The sequence below is a fragment of the Epargyreus clarus genome, unplaced genomic scaffold (assembly GCF_041222505.1).
Source record: "Epargyreus clarus isolate Ecla_fem2 unplaced genomic scaffold, WU_Ecla_fem_2.2 ptg000029l, whole genome shotgun sequence".
Lineage (NCBI taxonomy): Eukaryota > Metazoa > Arthropoda > Insecta > Lepidoptera > Hesperiidae > Epargyreus > Epargyreus clarus.
The window spans coordinates 7,037,385-7,046,059 of NW_027332235.1; the positions used below are offsets into that span (position 1 = coordinate 7,037,385).

Genomic DNA, 8,675 nt, shown 5'->3' on the forward strand with positions numbered 1-8,675 from the left:
TGTGAGTCTGAAGTTAGCCGAAATTCGAAAGTAAAAATGTTCAACATGTCATATAGATTCGAAATGTAGCGTGATTTAAAATAAAAAAAAGGAAACCAAATTTTAAGGAAATGAACTAGATATGCCTTCAAGTATATTTTTTTTTTGACTTACCATTCAAAAATTATATTCAAAAAACTTTTTCACCATGAGATTCTGATAATTTAAATTATCTTAGGAATATTTCGGAGTATGCTTTTCTTGATTGCGATATTATCTGCTGGTGCCTACTTTTTTTTTTTCGATTTTCGAAAAAAAAATTTACCTTATCATATCTCTTAAAAAAATAGTTATTTTAAAAAATAAAAAAAAAGCATTTGTTCAAAGGAGATGTTTCAAAATGTATGGGCTCCCGGCCACCTTTTGTACACTATACTAAAAACTAAGAAAACTTGCAAAGAACAATTCGTAGGGGTTCATTCTCTTCAAATCATATTCGTTTAATTGTTAAAAAACAATAATTTACACTTAAACTTGCAACACAACAGTGGAAAAACATCATGGCGGTAGTGATTACCGTAATAATGTCATCTGTCATCCTATTTTAACTTACTATATACATTATATACGCGAATGGACGTAGATATATAAATATTGTATTGTATGTATTGAGAAACAATGCCTATATTTGATAAACATTAATTATATTTACTTTCATAAATCTTGACTTAAAATAAAACATACCAAAATATGTACTTCTATACCAATTTATTTTAGTTAAAACATTTAATTGTGTAAATAAAACAACTTTAAGTACACATTTGATAATATTTTACTTATTCTTCACTTAGATACATTATTTATTCATTTTAAATATCTTCCCTTATCAATATTTTCATCCAATCATGTAGCAGGTTCTGTAATATCCTGTGACGAGCTCAGCCCAAACATCAAACAATGGTCATAATGTGAGCGCAACTACCTACGAGTACGGTTCGTTGCTCAGCGATGCAGTTGCAATAATAACTGATTATTTTGTCATCCCAAGAATGTCCTTGTCTTGTTAATGTAATTATCTAAAAAAAGAGAAATGTAAAAAGATTAGCTTCTCTAGTTTAAAATTATTAACGATTATTTCACGATTAATACAACTAACTGATGTATATTTTACCTGATGATATTGAATCCTTGTCAACACAATCCACAGCGATCGCACGAAAATCACAAGAGTCCATAAAACATAAGTTGGGTAAATAAGTAAGGTAGAATCACTCCAAAATCGTAAGCAGCACAGAGCAGAAACATATTCAGGATTAAAATGGAATCTCATCATCAGTACATATGTATTCAACGTTTACATTGGAGTCCACTATTATATAATATGTATATATCCACTTTTACACATATCAAATTGACAACTTCTTCTTTTTTAATTTGACATGTCACTTACATCTATAAAACCAGATACTATTTAAAAGGTGGTTTTGTTATTATTATTATAAATAATTAATTAAATTCAGAAATAATGACGGGATACCCAAAACAAAAGCCAGGTTGTAAAGTACTAAGGTAACAATAACTTTACGACAAAAACAGCGAAATACAGAATTACCGACATCCAAAGAGTATAGTAACCTATGTGTGGGGTACACATAGGTTCCCTGACCGACATCGACAGTTTTGAAAACTTGACATTGACAGTATTCCGCCATATTTAATATTTCAATGAGGATATTTTAATGCTAATTTTAAATATTTTTAAACAGGAATACTTTAGGTTATCAAAATATATGTGTATTTTTCTTCAATTATACAAATTATTTGTGTTTTTTAGATATAGTGTACATGAGATGGCCGAAAATGAAACATCTCCTTTGAACCATCTAATGGTGCCTATTTTTATTTTTTTCAATTTTTGAATTTTTTGTTTAAATAATTAAATAAATTAATTATTTCATTTATTTACATTGTCATATTAACTTAAAAAATCAATTTATTAACAAATACTAAAATGTCATACTTTGCTTTTTTAATTATCTACATGTGATCATTTTTATATTTTATTTTTACTTTTTTTAATGACTAGAGATTTGAATGAAGAGTTACATTCGCGCGTTTTCCCAAATAGCCAATCAGAGAGTAAGTATTCAAATTAAACCAATAAAAATTTAAAAATTGTTATTTTTTAATTTTGACAATGTGTCAACCGTATTTTTAATTTCAATAATTTTTTTTCTATTTATTTACAAAAGGTAACACTGATTGAATTGTTTCAATCTATACTTCGCGCTTAGAAGCAATTAGTTATTAAATAAAATAAAGTTCGTTTAATATCATGTATTTGTGTCAGTGTCTTTTGTGTTTCTACTTATAAAATTTGTTAAAAATGCAATTCGAAGTCAATGAGTGCATTTATGCTATTGTAAAGCATGTGAAAAAATTTGAGGATATTGGAGATAATCCTACAACTAATAAACCATTGTTCTTAAAAATTTGCCAACATTTCGGCATCAGAAAATATCAATTGCGAACTTTTCGGACGAATGTATGCTTCGCTTGGAAAAAAAATCGGGATGATATGGTTGGTAAAGTGAAACGAGAATTGCTGAAAAAAAAATGCTACAGAAAATAAAACAAATAATATAACTCGATCTTTAAGCGGTTTGTCAGTGACGTTGGAGCAGAATGAGCCTGAAGTAAAGTTGGAAGTTCAAAAAAGGAAGAAATATGAATACCATCTGAGAGGGTCACTTAAAATACCGTCTGATGAAGTTCTATTTAAGGCTCATCTCTCATCCGATTTACTTCATCATCATCTTCGAGAAGTGTTGCCTAAAGAAGTTAATATTAAATGTATTTTGATCTTCGATGGATTAAAGCATGGTAAAGATAATAAATTTTATGATTATGGTTACTGTCGTCAATCTTCTTGCCACGTCAGAATAAAATTAATTGGCCAGGTGAATGGAGTATCAACCAACGTTGATGTTTATTCTACAGATGATACTCCAATTCACACTGAATCGTATGCTTATGAACTTCGCGGGGCACAAAGAACAATTTTACAAAAACGGTTACAAAATACTTGCCCTCGCGAAGTTCATAATGAGCTAGTGAATGAAATAGATGAACTATTAGCAAAAGATGAAGGCAATCATCAATTTTGTTTTTCTGAACAAAGTTTACAAAAAGCAAAATCTGAATTTCAGTCCAAAAACGACCGGCATACTGATGACATCCAAGACATTATGATTAGATTGTCAGAAAGCAATTTTAAACACCCGTATATTAAACAATTTAAGACAGAATTCACGATTTATCTGGGCATCGAAGATCAATTTCAGCTCCTGAAAGATTCAAATGACTTAATAATTCATTATGACGCCACCGGATCTATAATTAAGAAACCTTTTGCTGATTCAAAAAGAATTTATTACTACGCTGGAATTGTCAATATCAATCACAAAATTTACCCAATTTTAGAAATGATTACGAATAGCCATACATCACAATCAATAGCCCAGTTTTTAACATTTTTTAAAAATTCTTACGCTGAAAATAAAATAAAATGGCCCATTTTTAATGGCATAGTCACTGATTGGTCTTGGGCGTCGATAAATGCTATTATGGAAGGTTGGAATAATTGTCGCGTTAGTGAATATCTCCAAAAATCCTATCAATATATGCATACACCGAATTCGAAATTTGAACTGCTTCCTCTTTACACTTGTTATCCACATTTAATGAAAATGGTTTCGCGACATTTAAAATTAAAACAAATTAGAAAACAAACCGCTTCCATAATTTTGGAAGCTTTTGCTGTGCTAGTGCACTGTAAAAGTATTACAAATTTAATGCAAATGATCGAATCATTTTTAATAATATTGATATTTCCAAGACAGTGTCAAAAATTTGAATCAGCCTTGAAACGTTTGACCGGAAAAAAATTATTTAAATATGAACTTTTTAATGAGAAAGATGATTTTACTGAAGTTCCAGATTCAACCAGCAGTGATTCAGCTTCAACTATATTCGAATCTAGTCCATTTTATCAAGATTCTGTAACAATATTAAAAAGGGTTCAAACAATGGCAGAAAAGTGCAGTGAATCAGCAATAATAAATGATTTACTAATTAATTCAGAAGTGGTTGATTATTTTATGCAGAAAATTTTTCCGTACATACCTTTTTGGTCAATAATAATGACTCCAGAAGAAAAACACCTAACAAACAGTTCCGTGGAAAATTTTTTCAAGCAACGTAAAACAATCATCGACGACAACACTAAAGTCGGCCGAGCAATCGACACGTTGTACTCAGCAATCACTGCTGATTACAAACGTTTGAATCTGGTACCACCCAAGGTCCAAACTAGAAAACGTTCTCAAAAAATAAATGAGCCAGATAATTTGAACTCCGTTGAAAGTTGGAACAGGCCTAAACAACAGAAGACATCAGCTGACTATCAAGAAGGAAAAAGATTGAAGAGATTTTATGAAACAAACGAGAAGATTAAAACTTTGCAAATTAATGATGAGAATGGGACAATAAATAATGAAGATTATTATTATTTTCCAGATGCTCCTCGGCAGTATTTGGTTGGGTTGGTAAAAAATGTGAATGATGACAATCGTTTTGAATATTTGTGGGGCGAAGACTACATTAGATTGTATGATTGTAAATGGCTGTTTAATTTTACCATCGATTATTGTGTAAATTTTTTAATTAATAATTCTCAATATTATAAAAAATTTGCATACACATTGTGTGAGCTAAGTTCAACAATACTTTTAGATCCTCATGCTGTTGTTGGATCCGACTTTATACCTGCACGAAGGAAGGAGTGGACAAATAAGTCGGCGATATTTTTTCCACTGAATTTAAAAAATATACATTGGGTTTTATTCTTCGTTAATTTGATAAACTATGAGGTGTACTATTTTGACCCGCTAGTATCCAGTGATGAGGAAAAATGTGATAAGCTGTTGAATAACTTTAGTTTTTACTTTAGTAAAATTTTTCCAAAAAGAAGGCAAACTTGGATCGTAAAGGAAGTAAAATACCCTCTTCAAGAAGATGACTTCAACTGTGGTATTTTTATTATACATTATATCAAACAAATTCTGCTGGGTAATTTAAATAATATTGATGGACTAAACCCTGATGAATTAAGGAAAGAACTTCAGAAAGAGTGCGTAACTAATTCTTTAAATGTATTTAATCTATGTACAGTTTGTGGACGGGGTGATGATAAAAAAAAAACAAGGTGGTTTGAGTGCGGGATGTGTAAGAGATGGACACATTTTGTATGTTTAAAATATTTAAACAAAACTGTTAAAGAAATGAAAGACTATTTTTACAAATGCGACCTATGTCGCAATTGGAGCAAACTCTGAAAATATTTTTGTTGTTCTTTTATTGATTAAAATTTTTTCATTGTTCTTTTATTGATTTTGAATTGATAACTTTGTTATTTTATAGATTAAATAAAAATAATTAACGAGAAATGTAAAATGTTAATATGTAACGAGAGAAATAAAGAGAAATATCGTTAAAAAAAGTAAAAATAAAATATATATTACTCAATTTTATAAAAATAATTTGATTTATAGTGTTTTTATAATTAACGTGTCATATTAATAAACTAATAAAAAATAAAGAAGAAATAAAAATGATCACATGTAGATAATTAAAAAAGCAAAGTATGACATTTTAGTATTTGTTAATAAATTGATTTTTTAAGTTAATATGACAATGTAAATAAATGAAATAATTAATTTATTTAATTATTTAAACAAAAAATTCAAAAATTGAAAAAAATAAAAATAGGCACCATTAGATGGTTCAAATTTGAACAAATGCTTTTTTTTTATTTTTTAAAATAACTATTTTTTTAAGAGATATGATAAGGTAAATTTTTTTTTCGAAAATCGAAAAAAAAAAAGTAGGCACCAGCAGATAATATCGCAATCAAGAAAAGCATACTCCGAAATATTCCTAAGATAATTTAAATTATCAGAATCTCATGGTGAAAAAGTTTTTTGAATATAATTTTTGAATGGTAAGTCAAAAAAAAAATATACTTGAAGGCATATCTAGTTCATTTCCTTAAAATTTGGTTTCCTTTTTTTTTATTTTAAATCACGCTACATTTCGAATCTATATGACATGTTGAACATTTTTACTTTCGAATTTCGGCTAACTTCAGACTCACGTTTATTTTTGTTATTTCGTATTTGTTAAGTGTTTTTGTTTTAATGTAGTTTATTTTTATTATCTCGGTGTATAAAAGTGTTGTGTTTTTTAAATTTTTGGTTTTAGAGTATTTCTTTTAAGTTTATAAAATTCTCGTTTTATAAAATTATTGTTTTTAAATTTTTGGTTTTATAAAAATTTTTGGTTTTAAAAAATGCCGAGGGTAAAAAATACCGTTTTAAATAGACAGGCAATGCAAATGGTCTATTCTGTTTATTGCTTCATAAAGAACAACGCCGAGTTAGGGATTGACAAAAGTATGCTGGAAATTTATAAACAAACAGCGGAAGCGACCAACACCTCAGTAGCAACTGTACGGCGGATCGTTAAAGAAGCCAATAGTTCAGAATTTCTGGTCGTATTCAGAACACCAGGAAAGAAAAGACCAAGAGAACACCCTGTCACAGATGTGGATAGTTTGACCAGGGGGTTATTAAAAGGTGTATTCAAAACTACCACCTCACCAATAAAGAAATGCCCACCATTGAAAAACTACGACAAAAGTTGCGGGCAGATATAAATTTTCAAGGGTCTGAGCGCAGTCTTCGCCGTATAATAAAAATGTTGGGTTTCAAGTGGAGAAAAACCGAGAATAACCGGAAAATTTTGATCGAACAATCCCATATTCGCTTCCAGGTATATATAATGTTCATATTTCATATTTTTAGATAAAATTCATCTTAATTTTTAAAGCAACACCGCTTTTAAAGCTTTAATAATCGTAAATCTTAGATCTTGCTAAGATAAACTAAATCGTAAAAGTAAATATTATTCACTTCATTTGGATTAACAAAATACTTATCTAGAAACTTATCTTGTTCCAGCGAATAAAATATTTGCAAAAAATGCAATAATTCCGAGAAGAGGGAAGAACAATTATTTATACGGATGAATCATACGTAGATTCGTCCCATTCATCGTCTCAGGCATGGTCAGATGGCACAACAAAAGGCCTAAAAAAGTCTATATCAAAAGGGCAACGAATCGTGATTGTCCACGCAGGAACTGAGACAGGTTTTGTACCAAATGCCCTGCTCACATTTAAAGCAGGTACTAAGTCGGGGGACTACCACGACAACATGAACTATGACAATTATGAAAAATGGCTTCGCACGCAGTTAATCCCAAACATTCCTCCTAAATCTGTTTTGGTAGTAGATAATGCATCCTACCACAACAAACAGTATGACCCTGCACCAAGTTCAAATGCCAGGAAGTGCTGAGATGCTGGGATGGTTAAGGGAAAAAGGGATTCAACACAAAGAAAGAATGCTGAAGCCCCAACTACATCATTTAATAAAAATTAATAAAGATCAATACAAGAAATTTAATATTGATAAGATTATGGCTGAACACGGCCACGATGTGATACGATTACCTCCATACCACCCAGACCTCAATCCCATTGAGATGGCATGGGCTGCAATAAAAGGCTATGTCGGCAGTAAGAATGTGACCTGGAACGTTAGCCACGTAACGGGTCTTGTTAAGGAAAAAGTAAATTTAATGGGAGCTAATGAATGGACAAAATTATGTCAAAAAGTAAAGGAAAATGAGAAGGAATATATAAAAAGCGATCACATAGTGGATGCAATGACAGAAGAATTTATAATTCACATTGGTGACGATGACTCCGAGACCAATTCGGAGGATGAGGACAGTGACGATGTTGAGGAGATAAATGAGCCAGTGGCCTCTACCAGCACCAACGCAGCGTCTAGTTTTATGGAAGGCATGTTACCTATTGCTTCAGATTGAGGCGATTTAAATTTGAAAAATAAAGAAAAACAGTTATACTCAGATTATATTGTTTTATTGAGTTGAGATTATTATATTTTATTCACGAAGGCCTACAACATTACTCTATCAAAGTAAAATTTCAAGTACCACTAATATTTTAATTAGTTTGTATAAATATACCTATCAATCATTTTGGTAAAAAACGGTACTGAATAAATTTGGCCAAAAGTGTACATGCGCGAGCTTACCCCCACTACTGCCCACCTGTGCTCACGACTCGTGCCGGGTATTATACAGAGCTTGAAGAAATTTTAGACGGATCCGGTTTGAATGATTCACAGCCAAGAACATCATCAACAATTTCAAATCTTCCATCATTTTCTAGTATGGATGTTGCTGTCACACATGGTAATATCGCAGGTAGTATTCAACCTACACCTTCCACTTCTAGAATGTCTTCAATTACAAGACCTGTTGCCCCTGTGGTTATACAACCTAATGACTCAGGTACCATGGAAGACAGTTTTGAAGATAGCTCAGAAGATGATGGCGATGAAGGGCGGAAAAAAGTGCAGTTTCCACACATTGAGAAATTTGAAGAATTTTTAGTGAAACCATTACAGTTTTACGCAGCACAAAATCAACAAAAAGGTTGGGACATTGTAACATTACAGGAATTACAAAATGCGGCAGCTTTAGCT

The 8,675-nt window shown here is 30.8% G+C and overlaps 1 pseudogene; it reads left to right on the top strand.

The window, feature by feature from the left end:
• Positions 1-7,070: 7,070 nt before the first annotated feature.
• On the top strand, positions 7,071-7,992 carry LOC140754575 (uncharacterized; annotated as a pseudogene).
• Positions 7,993-8,675: the final 683 nt, after the last annotated feature.